General features: G+C 37.9%; 1 protein-coding gene across 1 annotated transcript in view; it reads right to left on the bottom strand.

Moving 5' to 3' along the window:
* LOC120525346 (probable ribonuclease ZC3H12B) overlaps positions 1 to 22,004 on the bottom strand; it is a 43,092-nt gene extending 21,088 nt beyond the window's left edge. Inside the window, exon 1 of the mRNA XM_039747566.1 lies at positions 21,895 to 22,004. The gene's annotated coding sequence lies outside the window, so the exon portion shown is untranslated. The remainder of the gene's footprint in view (positions 1 to 21,894) is intronic.
* Positions 22,005 to 27,090: the final 5,086 nt, after the last annotated feature.

Below are 27,090 nucleotides of genomic sequence, written 5' to 3' on the forward strand. Positions count from 1 at the left end.
TTGTTAAAATATAAAAAGGGAAACTTCCTTGTTCTGAAAAATCTACTCCAGTGACATACACTCTTTGAATTGCAGAGCTATTAGTATAAGATATGTCACAGTGAGTTATATACAGTACAAACTACCTACTTTTTATATAGCACCTTTTCACAGTAGTATCCTGAGTTGTAGTACCTGCATACTTGCTACGGTTGTACAAAAGAGATGTACTTGGCCAGCAGTGAGTCAGAGTGAAGGATTACACAGATAGCAATGTCAAAAGCCTTACAAAGTAACTGGCTGCACTGCTTAACATTATATGCTGGAGGGGCTTTAACTGTCTCTAAAAAAGAAACACTGTATGAAAAAGAGGTACTTTTTATATTTCACAAGCTACTCCATAATATTATCTACTCTTTAAAAACCTCCAGCAAAAGCACAATAAATATTAATTAGACTGTTGAGCTACAAGAACATCAGCAATAACTGGTAAGGATTTAGTTAGTTCTGATGTCCTCAGTTCTCCAGAAGTAGACAGACTCGCTGTCTAAGGAGTATTAATGTAGCATTCTGTGCAAAAGTTTGAATTGTTTTTATTTCCAACGTTTTATTATATTATCTAATAAGAATCTATGTTGGAATAGGCCCAACTACAATACTAAGTTGATTTTTTTTGGCAGTACCATTACAGCTCTGTTTGATTTTCTGCTTACTTGCTATGTTTGTGGAGTTTCCACATTCCTTCGCATCCACATTGATGTTGTCATTCCAGTTACCTCCCATACCTCAAAAACATGAAAGTTAGATTAAATTGGTCTGGACTGAGGGAATGCCACTTGTGGTGGGCTTGTAAATGCATTTCTCATTAAAGCATAATTTAAACAAACAGATCAGGCAACTTAGCAGCACAGATAGTTAGTGCTACTGCCATACAGCTGCTGGGCCCTGGGATTATTCCCTATCCGAAACATTCTGTGCAGTTCACGCATTTGCCTTTTGGCTACTTGGGTTTTTCCAGCGTAGACCGATTTTTCTTCTGCATTTCAAACTCATGAATGTTAGTGTGACTGGTACCTCTAAATTGGCTTAGCACATACGTATAGGTCATGCAGTGGTTAGCATCCTGGGTCCAGTGCACCTGCTTTGAATCTCTTGCCCAGTTGTGGCCTGTTTGCCTTTTCTCTCCATCACAGGATGGGTTCCCTATAGACTCTACCGTATCCCAAAGGTATGTATGTTAGGTAAATCAGTGGCTCTAAACTGGCCCTGTGTGGGCACATGCATCAATTTGCCCTGGAGTGGACTTGCTCCCAAAAATATGAGTAGTAGTAATCATCAGGGTTGTGAATTCTGTGTTGTTTTATGCATATGTGACTGTACCCAATTCAGAGCTGGGTTGTTAATAGTGCCCAGTGCTGCTAGGATAGACTCCAAAATTCCGAATGTGTATAGATGGATAGATTATTGACTGATACGAAGAGGTTTTTCTAAACTGAGAACCAGGCATTCTTCCCATTATTATTAGAAGTACTATTGGTGTGTAGCATATTCCAAAATCTGCCAGACTTTGATAGCAACCTTAACACCAAAGTGTCTAAGGCAGGCAGTACTTTGCAGTGTCATATATTTAGGTTTACTATTGAAGCAGAGGCACTTTCCTTACCTCGCACAACATCTTTGGGTTAAATTTGACCCATTTTGTGTTTGAAATCCATAAAAGCACCCTAATTTTGATACGTTTAGGATGACACTTTGTGACTTTCCCTACATTTCCTCAGATTAATGAATGCTAAAAAAGGTTAAACATTCCATAATTTATACACTTTCTAAAAATGTCACCTTGCCATGCGTTTTGAGTTAGTTTTGACCTATTATTGAATTTTATGCTGAATTTAGGGCAGTATGTGTGTTCACAATCCTTAAAAACACCCTAAATGTAATCATTTCAGCGATCCAAGTTTGCAAAAAGCAAAACAAAATTCCAGATGTCCAATGTTTGTACAACTGCTACATGTTTTGAACAATGCTGTGTACTTCAGAGGAACTTTGACCCAGCATTTGCTTTACTGGATATCTTGTTGGGCACTGTGTTTGCTCACAAACCTATAACAATTTCCTAAATGTCAGCTTTTTATTTAAGGAATGTGAAGGATTCAAGAAAAGCGCTCTTACTTTACAAAAAGCAATAAAAGTTTGCAAAAAAGCTTCCAAAAATGCCAAGTCTGCTAAAAGTCAGGAACATCGATTAATCAATATAAAATGGGTTTGGAGTGGAAAATGTGATGTACAGGGCACTTAAAAGGGGTGTCAGAATTGGGTCAAAAAAGACCCAGAAGGCACAGACAGAATTGAGTCAGCACTTGAAAATGTTATGATGATGAATTGCTGACTTCTTGAAACAACATATAAAGTTTAATTAACCGTCAGTCAGTCAGTCAGTCATTTTCCAAACCATGGTGAACATGATCAGTAAGAATTTACAGCCTACAGTAACATAGTATATAACATGACATTTTAATCTAATTAAGGGTCACAAGGACCTGGCAGCATTGTGCATAAAGCTAGTCTTGGACAGGATGCCAGTCCATTGCAGAGTGACTACAATAATAATATACGGGAATGTGTGTTGACATGAAATAAATACGGGTTCTAAGTTACTAAACAAGCATTGTGATTTGAATCTTGAGCCATATACTGTCATGTTAGGCTTTTCATAAACTTGCGTAAACTGTTGTTATGCAGTCTACATAATCACAAGCTCAGGGTGCTACAAAATGCACTGTCTCTGCTTTCAAGGTGCTTTCCTTTTAGCCTTTCATACATCCGTCTATGATTGAACAGCACTACTGTGGTTAGTACTGATTCCTCACATTTATGGAATCTGAACATACACCACACATATTTGAGCAATTCTCTGACTGGACCTGAGGCTGATGGGATATGCTCTCCACAACTTTGTAAATATAAAAAGTGTATTCATAAATCAGACAGACAAATAGATACATAGTTAATCTACTGTATCGGTGTTCTGGTCAGTCCATGTTTGACAGGATGTGAAGCCTGTCCTGGGAGCAACAAGTTCAAGTTGACTACAGGCAACACACTTAAACTGAACATAAGAAGCACTCACAATCAGAAGAACCACCAAAATCCACAGAGACAGTTCATTGAGTCAGAATTGAACCTGTGTCCAAGTACTCTGAGCCAACAAACCTCCACCACCAACCAACCCATGCTTTTCATGCAATTTTTTAATATTACACAAATTTGAAAGTAAATTCCATTGAACAAAATATTCTGAGGAATTTGCTTTAGATAGACAGTACTCATTAAGCCTCAATATCTCAATAACCCAGTGATCTGAAAAGGTGTGAGTTTACATTTTCCTTAAAGTAATGGTAAAATAATAATTCAAATGTTTAAGCGTGAGATAATGACCCCATCAATCAGTTTAAGATTTTATTAATTGTAAATTAAGTAAGTATTTTGGGGCGGCACGGTGGCGCAGTGGTAGCGCTGCTGCCTCACAGTTAGGAGACCTGGGTTTGCTTCCCAGGTCATCCTTGCGTGGAGTTTGCATGTTCTCCCCGTGTCTGCGTGGGTTTCCTCCGGGCGCTCCGGTTTCCTTCCACAATCCAAAGACATGCAGGTTAGGTGGATTGACGATTCTAAATTGGCCCTAGCGTGTGCTTGGTGTGTGGGTGTATTTGTGTGTGTCCTGCGGTGGGTTGGCACCCTGCCCAGGATTGGTTCCTGCCTTGTGCCCTGTGTTGGCTGGGATTGGCTCCAGCAGACCCCCATGACCCTGTATTCGGATTCAGTGGGTTAGAAAATGGATGGATGGATGGTAAGTATTTTGTAAACCAGCTTTTATTTTCATTAAATGCATTCTATGTTCTAGAGAAGGAGTGTTAAACTCCAGTCCTGGAGGGCTGCAATGGCTACAGGTTTTCAGTCTAACCACCTTCATTAGTGACCTGTTTTTGCTGCTAATTAACTTTTTTTGCCTTAGTTTTAATTAACTCCACTCAGATCCCTTAGTTCTTTCTATTTCCTTAATTAGCAAACAAACAATGAGACACAAAACAAGCTGCCACGTGACCAGCTAACCACATTATCTGAACATAAAGAAAAGTGAGGTTCTCCGTAAGGTTGATCTCTCAGGTCAACAAAACATTTTGACAGCATTCATAGAAAAAAACTGAAAATCAACCGGTTTGGAAATGTCTGCTGCAGCCGAATGAGAGCAGCAGCAAGCCATGGAATTAAGTAATGGCTTTAATTACCAGCAAGAATTGGCTTCTCATTAAATTAGTTGGAGAGAGATTGATTGGAGTTGGAAGCCCCAGTTTAGCTGGTCATCTGTTGGCCCGTTTCACATCTCATTTCTGTTTGGCTGCCATTTAATGAAGAAACAAATAAAATTGTGAGGACTGAATCCTTAAAAACAGGACTATTAAAATGAAGGGGAAAAAAGTTAATTAGCAATGAAAACTGGTCAATTGGTAGAATGAAAACCTGCAGACACTGAGTTCAACACCCGTGTTCTAGAGGATTACCTTAGAAATACAGGGGCTAAAGAACAGAGTGATCCCCACATGGTAAACATGTCTATAACAGAGCACACTTATTCATTAATGGCTGATGTAGAGTAGACAACCTACCCAACAGCACTTCTTTGGCCAGTGGGAGCAAATTAAAATCTGAATGGATGAGTAGTACTAGGGTGTAGTACTATGGTGGATGAGTAGTAAATTTCTAAAACTAAATAAGGAGAAAACAGAAATTTTAGTGATTGGCAAAAATGGATATAATTATTAGAAATAAACTTGATGCATTAGGATTAAAACTCAAGACGGAGGTAAAGAATTTAGGGGTAACTATTGACACTGACCTGAATTTTAAATCAGAATTTTAAATTTAAATTAAAATTTAAAATAAAATAAATAATTAAATAAAAATTTTAACTTTTAAATCAGATTACTAGAACAGCATTTTTTCACTTAAGAAATATAGCAAAAGTTAGACCCCTTATAACATTGCCAGATACTGAAAAATCAGCTCACGCTTTTGTTTTCAGTCGACTAGATTACTGTAACGCACTCCTCTCAGGAAAAGACATAAATGACTTGCAGCGAGTGCAGACTGCAGCTGCTAGAATCTTAACTAGGAAAACAAAATCTGAGCACGTCTCACCAGTTCTGATGTCACTACATTGGTTAACTGTGCCATTTAGAAGTGACTTTAAAATACTGCTTATGGTTTACAAAGCCTTAAATAATCTCTCTCCATCTTATATATCAGAATGTCTGACACCTTACACTCCAAATCGTAATCTTAGATCTTCAAGTGAGTGTCTGCTTATTATTCCAAGAGCAAAACTTACAAGAAGTGGTGAGGCAGCCTTCTTCTGTTATGCACCTGAAATGTGGAATAGCCTGCCAATATGAATTCAGGCTAATACAGTGGAGCACTTTAAAAAAAAAAAACTGTTAAAAACTCATTATTTTAACATGGCTTTTTCATAGCTTCATTTTTGTTTAATCCTGATGCTCTGCATATTCAATTAATTATCATTACTGTTCATGGTGGCTCCGAAATCCATACTAACCCCTACTTTCTCTTCTGTTCTTGTCCCGGTTTTGTGGGGTGGTGACCTGCACCACCACCACCAAATCAAAGCACCATGATGTCCCTACATTGATGGATTAAAGGGCCGAAGTCCACGTGACCGTCATCATCAAGTCCTACCATGAGAACCCTGAATACAATGAGGACTGATCATTTGTTAGGTAGAATGCTGAGAGGCGGCTGGGCGGTCTCGTGGCCTCAGAACCTCTGCAGAGTTTGCTTTTTTGTCTCCAGCTGTCTTGAGTTTTTTTTTTTGTTTTTTTCTGTCCTCCCCAGCCATTGGACCTTACTTTTACTCTATGTTAATTAGTGTTCCCTTATTTTACTTATTATTTATTTTGTCTGTTTTCTCTTTCTTCATCATGTAAAGCACTTTCAGATACATCAATTGTATGAAAATGTGCTATATAAATAAATGTTGTTGTTGTTTTGTGGAAGTGTACGTGAACCCCAACAGCATACAATTCTCATACAGAAAGCCAGTTGGGGCACAAGTTTTGTGGGGACTAATTGGTGACTCTAAACTGGCCCAGTGTGAGTGTGTGCATGACAAGTTAAAGGAGCTTATATTTAAGCCGTATAACATACTAGTGAGGTCTCATCTGGAGTACAGTGGTCAGTCACTGAATTCATTTCCCTGGTCAAAGTACTGAAGGGATTAAAGCTATTGTAGAAGCTGGAATGAATTTGTCTTAATGTTACACAGTATAACACTTTCAAAAAGCACTAAATCACAAAACACTGTAACAAAGCATATAAAAATATGAAGAACAATAAAGTACAATACAGGATAATTCAAATATGTCACAAGGAAATAAATACTATTAGAAAAAATACTTCTGCCAGTTTCCCAATAAGCGGCTGCCAAGCTACCATAAACAAATATTGCTATCCAAAAAAGGAAGGTGTTTAGCATTTGTTATTAATAGCTAATTTCACTTCTCCTTCATGACTCTGAATGAAGACCTCACTGAGGCCCTGAAACTTACATAACCCACCCCATTGTATCACGATGGAGTCTGTCTTTACAAGGGGAATAGTATGTTAGCTGTAGAAGATCATAACTTGATGTTTTGAACAAATATATACAGTAATTATTATTTTTTTTAAGTCACAGCTTTGTTAGTGAGGGTTCCCAGACATGAAAGCCAAATGGAGATTGTAATGAATCAATATGAATGCAAGAACAAAGCTTCAAGCCGTCAAGTGGTTTATAGCATTATCTTTGTTAAGTGCCAATCCACTCAGATCTCGCTATTCAATCATGTGCTATTACTGAAAAACTAAGGAATATAAAAAAAAGCCTTACAGTAAGTTCACGCAATAGTGAAGAAGACTTTCCATGCTGTCATCTGCTTTGAAACAACATGACAGAGATTAAGAAAAATACAAACCAGAAAAGAAACTACAGTGAAACCATAATCATATTATCATTATCTGGCATTTCATTGAGCAACTAGCTTGACAGGAAAACACTTAAAAGGTCAACTTTCCACTTGAACCAATAACAGGAATTTGTTAAATTCTCAGTTTACCTCATGATTTGTACTGCTGGCTAATATCATCTTGTGTACTCCCAGCAGTTATGATGTGAAGAACAATTATTATTGATAAAATTTGCTTATGCAGTAGAAAAACATTGTTTTTGAAAAGACAAAGTAAAACTTTTTAATTATTGCTCTTCCTTACAAAAAAAAAAAACAGTCATCTTTTATTTTAGATAGTACCTTCAAAGTATAGGCTATAGTCTTCAGGATCAAAGTGTGCCTGCTTCAGTAGGTTTCAAGTAGCTTGCAGTTTCTTCTTCAAACCATTTTGCTTACTATAAATATACCAATGGATTGGTAACATCTGCCATAGTGTTGGCAGTAAAGTGGCACAAGGAAGTTATCTTAAAATGTTTTTTTCTTTAAAAAGACAATGTAAACATCAGTGTGACTTGTCAAGAGCATACTTTCCATGGGTTACTCCAGCCTGGAATGAGGAGAGAAAGTGTGTGAAATGGTTTGTTTATCCATCTATTTATTAAACCTGGCGTTTGTATTATAGTGTTCCAGGTACCAGAACCAGGAAAAAACCTTGTTAAAAAAAATGAACACCCAACAGAAACCAGCATAGGACAGGATGGCATTATGTTACATTACAACAGCTTTGAATAGAACAAGTCATCCAGCACAACAAACCTTGCCAGTCTTCTTTGCCTAACAGTTTCAAAATATCATTGAGTAGAGCCCTACTCACTACTGCACTACTTAGCAATTTATTCCATATATCTGTGATTCTTTGTGTAAAGAAGGGATTTTTAACAGTTGCTCAAAGTCTATCCTTAAAGTTCCAACTGTGTCCTTATCATTTACAGTAAATTAACAATTGGGATCAACCATACTAATTTCTTTCATAATTTTAAAAACTAAAATCTTGCCACTTCTTAATGTCTATTTGCTTAAACTGAAAATGTTCAGCTCCTCCACTCTCTCGTCATAGCTCATACCTCGCAGTCCTAGAATCAGTCTAGATGCCAGTCTTCTCTGGACTGTCATTAGTGCTGCTATTACAGAGCACATTCAACAATCAATGGTATTGCCTAAAACTAAAAACAACGATAAACAGAGAGGGAATACCATATTAATTTAATTTTAAACAAAATCCATTAATAGTCCATTTTTAACTTACTCAGTCAAATTCAAATCTTATTCCTGGGAGTACCAGCAGTCTCAAGGCCATCCATAAGCTGGTTCACTCAAACACCCACAACCCTTGCTCACACTGGGACAATGTTGTATCACCAGTTCACTTAACACACACATCTTTCAGACCAGGCTAAAGTGAAAATGTGTACAGTGACAACGTGGCATTGTAACTTCTGCAGCTGAGAGGCATCAACACTACAGTATTTACTCTGCCATATTGCTGCATAGAGGGAGCGCACAGTATCAAGTAAAGTGCTCAGCTCAGCCCTTTGTTCTCAGTGTTTTTTATCAAAGCAACAAAGTCAGGCTTGAAGAAACGAACCAGTTAAATATTAACAGCTCAATAGGTCACAAAGTTTTCCTTCCTATTATAATCAAGTTTGCATCCTGTAATCAGTAACAAGATGTCAAGAGAAAAAATATTTATGTGGTTATTGCCTATGAAAAAAAAGTGTTTTTGCTCTAAGGGTCATTGAAGTGAAAGATGTTAGAGTTGCGTGTATAAATTACAACTACAATCAGTTCAGAGTCAGGTATGATTACATACAGCACAGTTATATATATATATATATATATATATATATATATATATATATATATATATATATATATTTATTATATATATAATGTGCAAACACACTCATCTATACTAATAAAAGGCAAAGCCCTCACTGACTGACTGACTCACTCACTCACTTACTCATTGACTGACTCACTCATCACTAATTCTCCAACTTCCCGTATTGGTAGAAGGCTGAAATTTGGCAGGCTCATTCCTCACAGGTTACTTACAAAAGTTAAGCAGGTTTCATTTCGAAAAGTAACGTTCATAACTGAATCCTACATACGTACATATATACGGCCATAGCCTGCAGCTCGGTCGCTGTGTGATGCGGAGTTGCGTCCCCCATCACTACGCCTCCCACGTAGTTGGCTGCCTGTCTATATTGCGTCCCCCATACCCACGCCTCCCACATAATTGAGTGCCTGCCCATATAAGGCCATCCGTCAGCAGCAATCCAAGCTGTGAGAAAACAGTAAAAAGGAGGCGTGTCAGCCGTCGTGCTACATTTTCTGATGCATCTAGACGGAAACAACTTTGTGACGCTGCCGCCAAATACTCGCAGAAAAATCTGCAAGTTAATAGACACACTGTTACTAAATACTCGCAGGCAAATCCACAAGTTCATAGACACGCTGCTGTTAAATACTCGCGTGCTAATCCACAAGTTCATAGAGACGCTGTCGCTAAATACTCGCGGGCAATTCCACAAGTTCATAGACACGCTGCCGCTAAATATTCACAGGCAAATCAAATGTTAATACCGGGAATGCCTGTTAAACATCTTAGATTCACGAGTACCGATTTGGGTAGTGAACACTTCAATGAATGAAACCTGTTATCTTTATAACGGTTGACAAACACGGAATATAACTTGAACACAACACATCCTCCAAATACGAAGCTGATTGAAAGAAGTAATGATATTCAAATCCTTGATGACAGCAACACTCATAACACAAAACAATTACATTGACAATCATGATACGTTATTTTTAAAATTTTTCCTTTTCTTTTTCATAACTTCTTTAACACACTACTTCTCCACTTTGAAGCGTGGGTACTTTGCTACTATATAATAATAATAATACATTTTTTTTCTTTGTAGGTGTCTTTCTGAACACTCTAGGACCCTGAACAATATACAAAACACAGATTATAAAGAAAAGTAAAATACAAAAGTTAAAATCAGACAGAGCAATTGTAATCAAAGAGAAAAAGCAGTCTTAAATAAGTTTTAGGTTTAGATTTGAAAAGTGAAAATGATTCAATATTTCTAAGCTCAGGTGGTAGTGAGTTCCAAAGCTGGGGAGCAGAGCAACCGAATGCTCTGTTCCCCATAGTGGTAAGACAGACGAAGGGGACAGTCAAGTGAATGGAGGAAGAGGATCTAAGGGTACAGCAACATGGAGGAGGTCAGACAGATATGGAGGGGCAAGGTTGTGGATAGCCTTAAAAGTTAGTAGGAGAATTTTGAATTGAATTCGGAAATGAACTGGAAGCCAATGAAGCTGCTGCAAAATGGGAGTGATATGGTGTATAGAGGGGGTTCTAGTAATGATGCGGGCAACTGAATTCTGGACCAGTTGAAGCTTATAAAGAGATTGTCGAGAAAGACCAAAGAAAAGGGAATTACAATGATCCAAACGAGAAGTGACAAGTCTATGAACAAGGATAGCAGTGGTGTGTGTACCAATGAGGAGAACCTCAGTTTTGTCAATATTTAATTTAAGAAAGTTTGAAGAAAACTAGGATTTGATTTCTGCTATGCAATCAATAAGTGAGGAGGGTGGAAAGGAAGCAGTAGGTTTGCTAGTGAGATAGAGCTGGGAGTCAGCAGCATAGCAGTGGAAACTAATGTTATATTTATGAAAGATATTGCCAAAGGGAAGGAGGTAAATAATGAAAAGGAGGGGTCCCAGGACAGAGCCCTGGGGCACACCTGAAGTAACAGCGGTGGGTTGGGAAATGAATGTTTTAAGCTGAACAAACTGAGTGCGGCCTGAGAGGTAGGATCTGAACCAGTCTAGTGGTATGTATGTACTGCCAATCGAAGATAATCCATTGAGAAGAGTAGTGTGACAAATAGTGTCAAAGGCTGCATTCAGATCAAGGAGGATGAGAATAGTAATTAAACCAGAATCAGCTGCCATAAGTTGGTCATTAGTAATTTTTATAAGTGCCGTTTCTGTACCGTGGAAAACCAGACTGGAACTGTTTACAGATTATTTAGAGATAAATGAGGATGAAGTTGAATAGCCACTATTTTTTCAAGAATTTTGGAAATGAAGGGAAGATTAGAAATAGGATGAAAATTACTGAAATTAGTCGGATCGGCACCAGGTTTTTTTCAGTACTGGGGTTATTGCAGCAGTTTTAAAAGATGGAGGAACAGTACCAGTAGTGAGAGAAGAGTGGATTATAGCAGAGATAAGGGGGGCCAGAGAGGAGGGCAGGCTTTGACTAGAACTGTAGGGAGGGGGTCCAGTTGACAGGTGGATGGCTTAGACTTACAGACAAGATCTGAGATTTCTGAGAAGGTAGGAAGCTGAAAAGAGGAGAATGAGTGAGTTGGTGGGTAAAATTCAAATTAATTACTGGAGGAATCCGTACAGAGAGACTGGTGAATCTTCTGGATTTTTTTATTAAAAAAAGGACATAAGAGAATTGCAAAATTCAGTTGAGTAAATGTGAGAAGGTAAAGAATCTGGGGGTTGTGTGATATCGTTAAGTAGTGAAAAGAATGACTTGGTGTTTCCTTCATTGGAAGAAATAATGAGAGTATATTAGGTTTAGTTTGGGCAATACAGTCCTTGTAATAAAGTATATGTTTTTTGTACATCTCTTTGTGAACAGAGAGTCCAGTTTTTTTTATATAACTGTTCAATTTGCTGGCATTTGGCTATCAAAAGCCGAAGTTCAGGTGTGAACCAGGGAGCAGAAAAAGGAGAAAGAAACAGATCTAGTTTTTAATGGAGCAACAGAGTTAAGAATACCATTAAGTCCAGTGTTATAGTGGAGTGGATAAATTATCAATGTCCATAATGGAATCAATACTAGAGGAAAGAGAGTCTAAGTTAATATTCTTAATATTACGGAAAGACATGAGACGGAAACGCTTAGTGTTGGAAAGTGCAAGTTTAACATTGAATGAAATAAGAAAGTGATCAGTTATGGGGAGTTCATCCGCAGTACAATCAAGCGGGGTAACTCCAGAAGAGCAAATCAAGTCCAAGATATGTTCTTTGGAATGAGTGGGAACATCAGTATGCTGCTGGAATCCAAAACTCTCAAGGCAGGATGTAAAGTCTCTAGTAATAGGGACATTGATATTATCCATATCCATCCATCCATCATCCAACCTATATCATCCTAACTACAGGGTCACGGGGGTCTGCTGGAGCCAATCCCAGCCAACGCAGGGCAAAAAGCAGGAAACAAACCCCGGGCAGGGCACCAGCCCACTGCAGGATATTATTCCTTTTGTATATTCAAATCCCCCAGAAGCATATTGTTTGATGAAACAGTAGATACATGTGTAAGGAAAACAGCAAAGTCGTTCAGAAAGTCATTATTTGGTTTAGGGGGCCGGTAAACAGTTGTAATAATAGTAGGAATAGGTCCATTTAATTGGCATACAAGAGATTCCCATACATATTTAATTATAATATATACACACACTTTCATGCGTGCTGCTGCCTCATGGCCTAATGAATCCAGACTGTGTGGAGTTTGCACTTTTGTTGCATGTTCTTCCTGTGTCTGTGTGACTTTTGCTCTGGGTACTCTGGTTTTCTTCTCCAACATGTGTAAGTGCCAGATTGACTGAGTGTTTGTGTGTGCGCTGTAAAGGACTGGTGTCTTATCTAGGCTTGCTTCCTGACTTTTGCCTCTTGTTGCTTTAAAAGGCTCCAGCTCTCCATAAATCTAACTTGTATTAAGCAGATGTGAGAATTTATGTATGCCATATATATATATATAAACTGTATTTCATATATATAATTTTTTACTTTTATTTTGTTTTTTCATTGCATTGAATAATTCATTACTTAAAAGCCACAAGAACTGTGATAATGCACTATCACTCCACCTGCAACTGTAAGTACTATAAACAGTGCCTTATAGATTTCATCTTTGAGTGGACAAAAATCTTATATTTTTGTACAAAAGCTGGGTCAATAGGAATTAATAATAATTAATAATATGCTGGTCTAGCTAGGTCTTATTTGATGAACATTAGAACCAAGAAAGAAAATCAACACAAATGCTGCAAGTACATAAGTACCCTTTATTATAGCCTGAAGGCTGGGATGGAGGCAGTATTATTTATTTGTTTGTTTGTTTGTTTGTTTATTTTTTAGTATTTGGTACACTGTATTCATCCCCAAGGGAAGCTGTCTTTATGTATGACCTTTGGGGGTCAGAGCACAGAATCAGCCATTGTTCAGTTCAATTTCTTCAACCTAAAAGCCAGGACCCACAATTATGTTTCTTTACTTCTATCAGAAAAACAACATTACACTATTGTACGAGTTTTTTTAATCAAATATTGTTTTGGCTCTTCACAAGAATGCCAGTGTGATCTTCAACTCAGATCTTTTCTATCACCTCGACCACACCAGTATATTAACCTGCGAAGTAGCAGGCCCATTAATCTAGCCTAGGAGGCCACATGGTTTTTCTTATGCAGCAGACTCCTCAAAAAGTATGCTATCTGGTTCGTCTACCTTTTCAGTTCTCATATTGCTAATTATAAAAATCATTTAAAAGGCTTAATTGTGAACATCAACAGACAAAGTAAAATTAAGTCTTATACAGAAATGATGACTAAATGTACAAGCAATTCCATCCATCTTCTAACCCGCTGAATCCAAACACAGGGGTCTGCTGGAGCCAATCCCAGCCAACACAGGGCACAAGGCAGGAACCAATCCTGGGCAGGGTGCCAACCCACCACAGGACACACACAAACACCAAGCACACACTAGGGCCAATTTAGAATCGCCATTGCACCTAACCTGCATGTCTTTGGACGGTGGGAGGAAACCCACGTAGACACAGGGAGAACATGCAAACTCCACGCAGGGAGGACCCAGGAAATGAACCCAGGTCTCCTAACTGCCAGGCAGCAGCGCTACCACTGCGCCACCGTGCCGCCCTACAAGCAATTGCTTAAATTGAAATCTGACTTGTGAAAAAAACATGAGATCCTCTAGCAACATTTCTTATAAGAATGGACTTATATGTCCAGTATGTTTAATGCTGTAAATAGCACCCCTAGCCCAGATAAAAACTGCCACCAAGACCTAAATAATCTGAGAAAAGTTGGGGTTTGTACTGTATTTCATTTGCTTTTTTTCTATTTTGTATGTATTTACTGAAAAGTAAATGGTTGTATCTGTATTGTTATTCTTATATGTTTGAATAGTAGAATGCTACTGTAATGTTCTGTTTTTCAGAAATAGAAAATTTAAAAAAAATTGCAAAAGGTATCATTTTTCAACTGTCTTAATGTAAATCAGTGTTTCTGGAGGCAAAAGCTTGAGGAGAACAAAAGCATGCTGAGCCAATAACCCGGAGGTCAATAGTTTGTAACCATCCCTTGATTTTAGTGTTTCATATTAATCAGAAATCAAAGTATGGCTGAATAACACAAAAATGCATAGTATCAAATAAACAAGACAAACAGTGATGTGAATCTGCACTCCCACTAGGGCTCACGTTGGCTTAGTCACTACCTGACTAGTTGAGGTTAATAACTCTACTTGCCATCTCCTTTTCAGCTCTGGCTATATACAGTATATATATATATATATATACAGTGGTACCTCGGTATACGTCTGCTTTGGAATAAGTCCAACTTGGTATACGTCCTGTTTAGAGGCGAAATATTTTGCTTGGTATACGACCTTTGTTTGGAAAACGACTCGTGTGCTAGAACAACACGTGTGGTATACCGCGCGCACGCCTTCAAAAAAAAAAGGGCCAAGTTTTAACCTGTACAGTAATCCCTCGCTATATCGCGATTCGACTTTCGCAGCTTCACTCTATCGTGGATTTTATATGAAAGCATATCTAAATACATAACGCGGAATTTTCGCTGCTTTGCAGGTTCTGCGGACAATGTGTCTTTTTACTTCCTGTACATGCTTCCTCAGTTGGTTTGCTCAGTTGATTTCATACAAAGGACGCTATTGGCGGATGACTGAGAAGCTAACCAATCAGAGCACACAGTTAAGTTCTCCTGACTGAGAAGCTAACCAATCAGAGCACGCAGTTAAGTTCCTGCTTGCTGAATGAAGTGTTAACCAGGAAGTCTCGTCTCGCTCATTCAGCATCAACGTGTTTCGCTGTGTAAAGAGTTGTGCTCTTTTGTGTTTCTTTGCGCATAGTCAAGCCCTTCATTATGGCTTCAAAACGATCTGCTCCTGCTACTGCTTCAGGGGCCGTGCCCAAGTGCCAATGGAAGATGTTAACGATTGCTGAAAAGGTAAACGTTTTGGATTTGTTGAAGGCTACGATTCTTTTTATTTAAAAAGTAGGAAAGCAATATAAGATCTACGGCCGCAGTGTCCTTTTAACCAGGGTGCAAAACAAGTTGTAAGTGGATGTAATAAGGCCGTAGTCTGGATGGAATCTGCTTTAGGGATTTGGATTGAAGACTGCCAGAAGAAGAACAACGGCAGTGCTTCACAATCGCCTGAAGTGGCTCCTTTAGAAGGGCTGTAACGCTCTCCTTTGTTGTGCAGTAAAAAAAAACTCATTGTTATCGGACAAGTCATTTTCATTTATTTCATCTAATTGCTTTTGTATTTATGTATTTTAGTATTAAGCAGTGTTTAAATTATTTTATACAACCCCATCAATGTATAATATGCCAATAACTGTCTGTCAGCAAGGAACAGCAAGCTGCTATTTAGCATTCTGCATCCTATGAACCTGTTATGTATTTACTGACAGTCATTAGAATAAAATCTAAACATTGTCTTGTATTTTGTGTAAGTGACTTAAATCAGCCCAGAGCAAGCTGAGGGGTTCTCCATTTCTGATCGTTATACAGCCTATTCAACTGTGAAGTAATACGTCTCTTACCTGTGGTTGACAAGACTCAGATTGAGTTTTGATAAATAAGTTCCATTACTTTGCTGGAAGACCCCAAAAATCCTGTTATCTGGAGTGACTGTTGTGTCACTTGATGACTCACATTGTGAGACCGCTGTTTTGCTTTCATTTTTTTCTATTTCACTATTTAATCAGATTGCAATTGCACAGTGTTTTTGTCTTTTAATTGCATATGCCTTGTTTTCTTTATGTTTTTTACTTTCTCTCTTCAATAAAAATTTGATCGTAAAAAAGACTGAAATAGCAATGTGTCAAACTAAGTGTGCTATAGCCTGGAGGAAGGAAGAGGGGGAACCCCATTAGATGTGTAAACAGTTAGCAGAAAGGTGCTTAATGAACCTGCAAGGCATCTTGGAAAGGATAGGACTAAAGTGAAAAAAATATTCTTGTTTCTCAGCATATATTTTATGAATGAGTTGAAGAACTACAGCTAAATGTTGCTAACTAGAGATGTTAAAAGTAAACAGGGAGACTGGATCTTTTTATATTTAGCCAGAAACATGCTGCCTGGTTGTGTAAAGTTCGTCCTGGATCTTGTGGTTATTTCTGACATGAACGCAGTATTTGTATCATTTCTCTGCAGAAAATACAACTAAAATTAAAACTGGAAGAGTTTTCTAGGTTAGGCTACACTCCCAATTCTATAATAGAAAACACCCCTGCTGGATTTGACATTTTTCTAAGTAAACTTTATATTTCACACGCTCCATCTTTTTTCAACCCTTATTGTGGAAGAATGTGAGCCCATGAAATGGACAGATAATGAGGTAAGGTTTTTTTTATTGTTGTTCACACCTTTTTTAGAATCTATTGGAATTTATGATATGGGATTAATTAGACTACTTTACATCAGATATTGGGTTCAATGAGAAGTCAAGCAAAATGACACCTTTTATTGGGTGGCACCGCGGAACAGATTACAATATGCAAGCTTTCAAGGCAGCTCAGGCCCCTTCTTCAAGTAACTTGTAACACCGAAACTGGAGTTCCCTGTGTTTATAAAGACACTGAGAACGCATTGGAAGACCTTTAAGTGGGTCTTCCTCAATGTAAAAACTTAACAGACCTCTCCATCATAAGATTTGTTTAGCAGGAGAGGAGAAAAATCTTTAGTCAAGATCCTTTGACCAAAAAAAAAAAAGTTTTTGATGAGTTTTCCTTGCAATGTCGATCTCTATTCAAATTGTCTGGGTCAGTCAGAGAGATGTACTGTAAATAGTCCTCATATCTGGTCATAAAACTACTGTCTCTATTTAAGCCATGTTGAGGAGGAGATTGGGAGCATGCACTGATACAGCACATTGCTGCACCCACCAAATGACAAACCACCTGGATTGGGACCCAAGTGCAGACATGCAATGGGTGGCACCTCAGCACCCCACTGGAACAGTGTGAGTTTTTTTTACAGTGGTTACAGTGCCAATCCTGCCACCAACCCTCAAATTTTGCCTTCAAGTTTGAGAACCTGCTTGCAGATCTGAATGCAGATAAACATCATACCCAGATGAAGCAATTGCAAGTCAAGGGCCCAATGGAGTAGAGTCATTTCTGGTGTTTACGGGATTCGAACCAGCAACCTTTCCAATTGCCAGCGCAGATCCCTAGCCCCAGAGCCGCCATATTTAAACCATGTAGTAATGGTTTACATTTTAGCATCAGTTTAACTTCCTTTCTCTCTTGCTGTGTTCTGAAGTTGCCCATAAGCACTGTGACTTTAAAGTCCTCCTCACAGTGTCCATGGCTATTGAAGTGAGCTGATACAGGAACATCTGTGAGGCCATGCTTGATGTAGAACCTGTGCAAATTCATTATTTGACGAGGTGTTTGTCCAGTTTCTCCCACATATAGTGCAGTGTCAGGACATTTCATGCAGAGAATAAGTGTGGTAGACCACATTAGAAGATCTGCAGGAAAATTATCCCTTTATGTGATGTCCTAGTCGTCAATGTGGTATAACCACACAATCTGTATCATAAATGTAAGCACACATTTTACATCTTTTCTGTAGGCAGGGAGATGTGCCATTTTCTTTTGGTTCACACGGGAATTAGTTGCTGCAGGTTTGGTGGTTGCCTGTATGCCAGGGGGAAGGTACTGGGGAATACATCTCTCAGCATGTCATCATTATTTAGTACTGGCTAAAGTGCTTTCATGAACGGTGTAGTGTATAAAGTGTATATAGTCTATAATGTATAGTGTATAAAAGGTGTCATTTAGCTTGACTTATCATTGCACCTATAACAGCTAACATGGTACAATACTATACTACTCAGATTGAGTTTTAAGTTTGTTTTTTTGGAAAATGGACCATTCTGTTTCACCATAAGAAAATTGTTGTTAACAGGCATGTAGGGCTTACGCCAACAGAAGATGTACACACATTCTATGTCTTCTCCAGAGAACAATTTACTTGAGAAGAACAATTGAACGCACACAATCTATTTTTATTCTGTACATGTATATTGCATATGAAAAATATCAGGTCCATTTTACTACAGTACAAAATAAGAGCCACAGACTGGGATTACCAGGAGATAAATTTTACAGTGAAAACTTTGGTACATTTCATTGGGGCCTGCATAGTCCTGTTATAATGGGGGTGCTTTCTCTATTTTGGAGCAAAGAGATTCAATATCGCACAAGATTTGTACTACTCAACACAACACATTCCAAACTGGAATATATTAACATTTACTTGTTTACAGTAATGTCCCATTAGATCTATTACTTCCTTCAAATGATAACATTTCTCTTCAGACTAAAACACAGATAATTATCTTTTCTAGTGTACCATCATTCTTTTAATTATTCTGTCCTTTGGCTATATTTTTTCTTTATTTTAGTTGATATATACATAGGTATCAATTTTAATCACAAACATTTTTTTGTGGGGTAATGTATACTATGGTTTTATCCAAAATTTTTCTGCTATGGTTGAAATGTAAGCACAGGCAGAGGCGTAGCTAGGGTTTTCAGTGCCCGGGGACAACTGTAGATTTTGTGCCCCCTCCTGTTTGCCAAAATGCAATGGGGAAGGGAAAGAAAATTTAAAAAAATGTATTTAAAATAATATTTCATATTTTTTATTTTAAATAGTTTTAAGTTTTTAAATATTTTCATTTTTTAAAGCACTTTTATGCGTATATTTTCAAGGTTTCACTAAATTTATAAAGATAGAACGAAATAAAATAATTAAGACAACAATGGTAGTTCAATAATTCTAAAATATTATTCAAATATAACATTGCAAAAACTTAAACATTACATTGGATATAATAGTATAATAACCTGAAAATGAAGTTAGTATAAAGTAATAAAAATAGTTTGATGTATAATTCTTTAAATGTAGTTATTAACTTCAAAGAGAAATTTTCCTAGCCTTTGCTGCTGCAAATTTATCGATTACTAATCTCAGATCCTGATTATTTTATTGTAATTAAAAAGTCAAATGTTTGTACGTGTTTGTATAATTTAATAAATAAAAAGTCTCCGAAAATGATAATGCCGCCTCGTGTTCTTTAAAATCTAAATCCGTCATTAGTTTTTGTTGTTTTCCGCATTTAAATATTTTAAAGAAAGTACAGTATATAGCAAATTATAAAGCAAAATAATTCTATATGTACTGTATAAAAACTTTACTTACAATTTATTCGTACGAAAATATGATGGGGAAATGTCTAGATTTATGCAGCCATCTACTAGAATACTTCACCACAGCCCAATCAATTTTCTATCAAACACATAAACACAAATCACTTGGCACATAGAAATGGCGTTTGTAACAACTTAGACAGTGATACACTAAATGCCTCATGTCAGTCACACGACCTGTTTAATAACGTCAGAAATGTTTCTGGGTGGGAGTCAAGCATGTTAGAGTAGAGGAAGGGATAAATTATTGTCTGTTGGGTATATAGAACTAATACGTGCTTCGAAATCAGAGACAAAAAACATAGGAAAAAGATATCCTCATACTGATGGAGTGATGGACTGAGTATGCAAATGTTTTTTATTTACTTTTTGGTGCATTTAATAATGAAAAACATTTCATTCTAAAATTTCGTAACATCAATTTGGTGCCCCCTGGATGCTGTGCCCGGGGACAGATGCCCCCCTTGCCCGCCCCCAGCTACGCCACTGAGCACAGGTAGGAATTTTGGAGCTGACACAAATCCATAACAGTCGCATTACTGTCATTGCAAAATACTGGAGTGTATGGTATGGTACAAATACAGTACAGCAAGTTTAATACTCAGGATGCACACTGTCACTCAAACGTCTTTGCAATAGTATGTTGAATGGCAAGAAACCCATTTATCCATACATTTTCTAAACTAGCTTGTTCCATTATATGGTCACAGTGAGAAAGTCGGCAGCAGTGGTGTAACACAGAAACAACAGCAGGCTGAATGCCAGTTCATCACTCAGCGTGCAATATATGGTGATTTTTTATTGTGTTCATGAACTCTAATTAAACATATTGAGACCTAGTACATAGTATCTCACTAATTAACTTTAGATTGAGAAAGAAATGTTTTTTATGTTTGTGTCACATTACATACTGAGGGTGCTGACACATTGATATGCTTCATTTTTATCACAGATGAATTTACAATTACTTTGAAATGTGTATGAAAAAATATACATTGCAGCATGGTTTACCTTCCACCAGAATTTCACAAAAATCATATGGTGTATACTAATGGTTTTCAGCTTCAGGCCGGGAGCCACTGTAGATTCGTGTCGCCACCATCATTTTCTTTTAATTGGACTTCTCCCTTAATTAAGCAAGCTGCTGTTTCTCGGCTTCTGTGTTTTGGTTTCAATGCAGAAATTTCCACACCGAATTTGGTAAACGTGTATTGGAATGTGGCAAGCATTTAAACATGATTTAGTGTTTTTTTTTTTATCTTGTTTTTAGATTTTCACTGTCGTTATAATTTCATTCCACTTCATTGGGTGTTCTGACAATCAATTTGCTGCATTCTGTATTATTTACCCTCATGTCTCTTCCTCTTGTCGTTAATTGTCTTTTTTAGGATAACATTAAGGGATCCAACTCCACAGAAAATTTTTCAGAATGCAAAAATAAGAGAATTAAAAAGCTCAACTAATTAAACAATGAGATCAATTAAAGGTAAAATAACTTTGCTGATTGTGAAACTGGTTAGAACCAAAACCTGAAGCCACAGTGGGCCTCCAGGACTGAACTTGAGGACCTCTTGTCTATACTGCGCAGGTCAACAACCATACCAAAGTTCATAACATTTTGTCAAATCGTGCAACAACATAAGCCATTAGAGTAAGCAGATAAACAAACACCCAAGCAAAAATAGCCTTTATATACAGTCATTTAATAACAAAAGAAAAACATGAATGATAGTTTTGGCAGCTTTTACATGTGTTACTCATGTGAGTAACTGTAAATGTGTGCCCTACAAAGAACTGGCACCTTATTCAAGGTGAGTTGCTTTCCTTATTTCTGACTTTGCCAGGTAGGTTGTAGCCCCCAACTTTTAACAGGGTACAGTAATGGATGAATGGGTGGACAAATCTCAGTACCAACTGCATTGGATTTACATGTATTATAATCTCTTATGAATTGGCAATCTTTAATCATTTTAAGCACATCTACAAAAAATAAATGGTCAAAAACAATCAAATTTCTACACATTCACTGAACACACTTTACACAGTTTAGGGGTTTCAAGTGCTGATGCTGCAACGGCTACTATATTCTTAACTCTGTAAAAAATTCTACTTAGCAAAGATTTACTTTTATTAAAAAAAAAACATACAGCCTGAAAACATTAGGATACCACCTGTATTTCATTTTTTTTGGTTAAAGATTACAGTACATTATGCAGAAAAATCACAATTAAAGAAAGAAAAAGATTTGATTTTTCTCACCATATCCAGCCTGTGTGTGTCTGCTCTCTGACATTTACTGACACAAATGGTTAGTCTCTGTTGATTTTATTTTTGATTTAGTCATACAAGGAAGTAGGGTCAGTGTTAACTTTGTCAAATGTAATTGAGGAAGCAGCGCACTCATACTGTAGCTTAGCTTACTTCCTTATTGGACATTCAAGTGCACTGAGCCAACTTTACTTTGTTCAAGTTACATTAAACTCATTGCTCACATGCAGACTGACTCAAGAAAGAACAGAAACCTAATGATTCAGCTGTTGGCATTTGGAGTTTCAACATAATACATGCAGGAAAATGATTTGTCACAAAAATATTGGCACCATAATCTTTATTAGCTGCTTTTGGGTTGAAATTCACTTTTGATTGAATCAGGTTGTCAATCTTATTAACCACTTTTAGGGTTCAGTAACCGTATGCCCTGCAGGCTTACACTGTTTCTCCAGGGAGCAACAGCCAATATCACTTTACATAAGTGTGAGGATTTCTTAATTTTACTATGGGTTTTTAATTGTGTGTGTGTGTGTGTGTTTTAGCGGTGAAACTTGTTTAACAAATCTGCAAAGAGCACCATGCTACCATAAAGAAATGCAGTTTCACCTGCCTCAGGCAAAATGGTTCTTGTGCAATTTGAGGCGTTTCTGGTATTTTCAAAGACTTCCCTCTTTTCTTTACAAGTAGGAAAGGAATTGCCTTAACTGCTTAAAGCTGTTTTTCTCCTTTCAGGGTAACCTTTAATAATTTCACATATCATTTTAAAGTGATTCCTAGAAATGCCCTTTATTTCCCTGTCATAAGGAATACTGACAACTGAGTCACTGAGTGAATGTGCGCCAACCACTGAATACTAGGTGAGCAGCCAGAGAAGGTACCAGAAACAACTTGTAACCATTAAGCAACAAGTATTATTAAAATTATAACATTGTCAAAAGATTACTTCAGGAGACAGAATCATGGAGCAAGTCTGGTTTTTAATCTAGCCGTTTCCTTAGTATTAATCATTTTATAGAACAAAGTCCTGTATAAAAGTGGTGCAGGAGGGTTTTAGGAGGAGACATTGTTTGGCAGGGAGTTGTTACTGAATTACACTTTAAAGACATTGTGACTAAGACAAGCAAATGATTGCGTGCACTGTAGATGGATTCACCATCCCTAGGGCCCACTTAAACTGTCTGAGCATGAAGCCCAAAGGCAGATTCATTTCTTGTCACTGTACCAGTCCACCACTTTGCATACCTGCCTACATTCACACATACCACGCCAATTTGGGGCCACCATTTGAATGGACTTTTGACCCCTTCTTGGATTCAGAATCAAAAAGCGGTGTACCCAGAGAAACTTCACAAGAATGGGGACAAAAATGCATAACTTATGCACATCACTTTTCTAGCAAACAAAGATATAAATAAAAATTAATTTATTTAGCCATTTTATATAGGAAAAAAGGTACTTTACAAAGAGAGCTCAAAAGTTCAACTGTTTACCTATTTTTTAAAGTTGGATCTCGGGCAACTTGTCCAAGGTCACACAGTGTGTCAATGAGGTAAATCAGTTTCAGTTTCAGACAACCTTTGAAGATTTCTGGACAGAAGAAAAAACATGCATAAAGTTCAGAGTTAAAAAATGAAAAATGTTCAGTAATGAAAGAAGTTTTTTATAGCCAAAGTAGGGGTTCATGGGGCTGCATGACTGGTGCTAATAGAAAATTCACCAAAAGAAGCAACACTGTTGTAGAGCTCATTGTGATAAATAGAGAAGTGATTAAAAGACTTACTCAATATACAATAATCAATATCTTTTAATAGAAAAAAGGCTTGTGTTTATTTACTACATGCAGACTGGAAAAAATATATTTTGTGTAAATAACATTTTGTGACAGAAGCAGTATCTCTGGAGGAAACCTTAGCTAAATAAGAATGATGTTAATGCTAATATTATTTGTGGCATCTCATTCTATCAACTTACTAGTATGAACCAGAGGCTGGATTTTGCTGCTTAAGATCCCTAGGCCAGATCTTCATAAGGCCCCTGCCAAACAACTCACACAGTGCCAAAAAAATGTTGGTTTTTTTTGGCTTTAAATTATTTGTGTTTACACAAAACAAAAAACTCAAATGCGCATTTAGTCCTTGGCCAAAAGATTCTCAAAGATAGACATGACTGAAGACTATCATTTGCGCCCATACAATCACTCAGAATTGGGATCATGGATTTCATCCATCCATCCATTATCCAACCCGCTGTATCCTAACCACAGGGTCACAGGTGTCTGCTGGAGCCAATCCCAGCCAACACAGGACGCAAGGCAGGAAACAAACCCCAGGCAGCACACCAGCCCACCGTAGATGGATTTCATCTGGGTACATTTTTATTGACTTAGAGGTATGTTAAAAATACATTGAACGTGGATAAGGAACTCTGAAAGGTACACTGCTCACAAAAATTAAAGGAACACTTTAAAGAAACACATTAGATACATCAGATCTCAATATGAAGTTGGATATCTATACAAATAACGACAGGGCAATGTCTTAGGAACACAAGGATGCCAAGTCTTTTAATGGAAATAAACGTTTTCTTCCTACAGAGGGCTCAATTGTGTAGACACCCTAAAATCAGAGTGAAATGAAGATGTGGCAGGCTAGTCCATTTTTTCAAAAACTTAATTTCTGCTACTCAAAATGCTTTTCAGTATCTTGTGTGGCCCCACGAGCTTGTATGCATGCTTGACAACGTCGGGGCATGCTCCTAATGAGACGACGGATGGTGTCTTGTGGCATTTCCTCCCAGATCTGTATGAGGGCATCCCTGAGCTGTTGTACAGTCTGAGGAGCAACCTGGCGGCGCCTAATGGACCGAAACATAATGTCCCACAGATGTTCTATTGGGTTTAAGTCAGGGGATCGTGAAGGCCATTCAATTGTTTCAAATCCTTCATCCTCCAGGTACTGCCTGCATACTCTTGCCACATGAGGCCGGGCATTGTCGTGCATTAGGAGGAAACCAGGACCTACTGCACCAGCGTAGGGTCTGACAATGGGTCAAGGATTTCATCCTGATACCTAATGGCAGTCAAGATGCCGTTGTCTAGCCTGTAGAGGTCTGTGAGTCGCTCCATGGATATGCCTCCAAGATCATCACTGACCCACCACCAAACCAGTCATGCTAAACGATGTTACAGGCAGCATAATATTCTCCACGGCTTCTCCTGACCCTTTCATGTCTTTCACATATACTCGGGGTGAACCTGCTCTCATCTGTGAAAAGCACAGGACGCCAGTGGTGGACCTGCATATTCTGGTATTCTATGGCAAATGCCAATTGAGCTCCCCGGTGCTGTGCAGTGAGCACAGGGCGCAGTAGACATTTGGGCCCTCAGGCAACCCTCATGAAGTCTTTCTGATTGTTTGGTCAGAGACATTCACACCAGTGGCCTGCTGGAGGTCATTTTGTAGGGCTCTGGCAGTGCTCATCCTGTTCCTCCTTGCCCAAATGAGCAGATACTGGTCCTGCTGATGGGTTATGGACCTTCTATGGCCCTCTCCAGCTCTCCTAGAGTAACTGCTTGTCTCCTAGAATCTCCTCCATGCCCTTGAGACTGTGCAGGGAGAGACAGCAAACCTTCTGGCAATGCCACGTATTGATGTGCCATCCTGGAGAAGTTGGACTACCTGTGCAACCTCTGTAGGGTCCAGGTATCGCCTCATGCTACCAGTAGTGACACTGACTGTAGCCAAATGCAAAACTAGTGAAAAAACAGTCAGAAAAGATGAGGAGGGAAAAATGTCAGTGGCCTCCACCTGTTAAACCATTCCTGTTTTGGGGGTCATCTCATTGTTGCCCCTCTAGTGCATCTGTTGTTAATTTCATTAACACCACAGCAGCTGAAACTGATTAACAACCCCCTCTGCTACTTAACTGACCAGATTAATATCCCATAAGTTTCATTGACTTTATGCTATACTCTGATTAAAAAGTGTTCCTTTAATTCTTTTGAGCAGTATATTATATATATATACAGGTCAGATCCTGTTATAGTGAATACCAAAGTAACAAAATTTTCAGTTTAATAAATACTTTTTGTTTGTCCTAAGAAATGTTCATACAACATCATGTTAAACAAATTTTGCTTTAATGAAATGTAAATTTCAGTATAACAAATGTTTTTTCAACCAAAAATGGACACCAAAGATAATAATATGATGAAAAAAATACTTAATTCTGCACCTACAATTTCTACACTGAGTCTTGGCAACCCGACAACAGGCTGTCTCTTTATTGTTAGATCAAAACAAAGTGACAGACTTTTGCAAAATTTCCAGCATCAGGTAATCTTGGCGATTCTGAGTCAGTACTCCACCCAGAATTCACGTGGGTTGCTGTGTCATATGCAGATATTGTACTGTTCAAGTTTCATAACACTTCTCAAATTTTTTTTGAGATGAACAAGAAAATTGAGAAAAGGCATCAGTTTAAAGAAAAATGAACTATACTGGAAAAAAATTGATTCTGGAATGAAGAAAAATTACTTGGTGAAAGCATTTGGAATCAAATATTGATTCTGGGTTGTTGTTCAAGTTTAATTCACACGTCTTTTCCATATCTGCATGTTTTTTTTCTCCAGATAGTGCAGTTTTCATCTCACATACCCAAAGATAAGAGGGTTGGATTAGATTAACCTCTTTAGCATTATAGACCTGAGCGCCACTCAGGCTGTGAAAATAGTGTTAAAAGCATTAGCCCTGAGTGTCACTTGGGTAACTGTATGGTCACGTTTTGCATAAGCATTAGACCCAAAGATTACTTAGACTGTAAAAGTGCTAACAGCAATAGTCCTGAACATTACATGGGCAACAGTATAGGCGTGTGTCACATAAGCGTCAGGCCTGAGCATTACCCGGGCAATCATGTTGACACTTCTTCTCCGAGCCTCATAATGGCATCTCATAAGAAATGTTCTTCAGCAGACCTGGTGTTGCACACTCTTGACAGTGATAATGAACAGTGATGTTGAAGAGCCTCTCACCAGCAGTGATGACAAAATGAATCTGTCTTCAGGAAGTGAATTTGAAATGGACAGTGAAACCAAAAGTGATTCTGATGAATTTGAAAGTGACACTCATGTTTGGGTCTCTGTTGACTCTGCTTCACACTAACCAGTACCACCTTGTTTTGAGT

This window comes from Polypterus senegalus, chromosome 3, assembly GCF_016835505.1.
Source record: "Polypterus senegalus isolate Bchr_013 chromosome 3, ASM1683550v1, whole genome shotgun sequence".
NCBI classification, from domain to species: Eukaryota; Metazoa; Chordata; class Cladistia; order Polypteriformes; family Polypteridae; genus Polypterus; species Polypterus senegalus.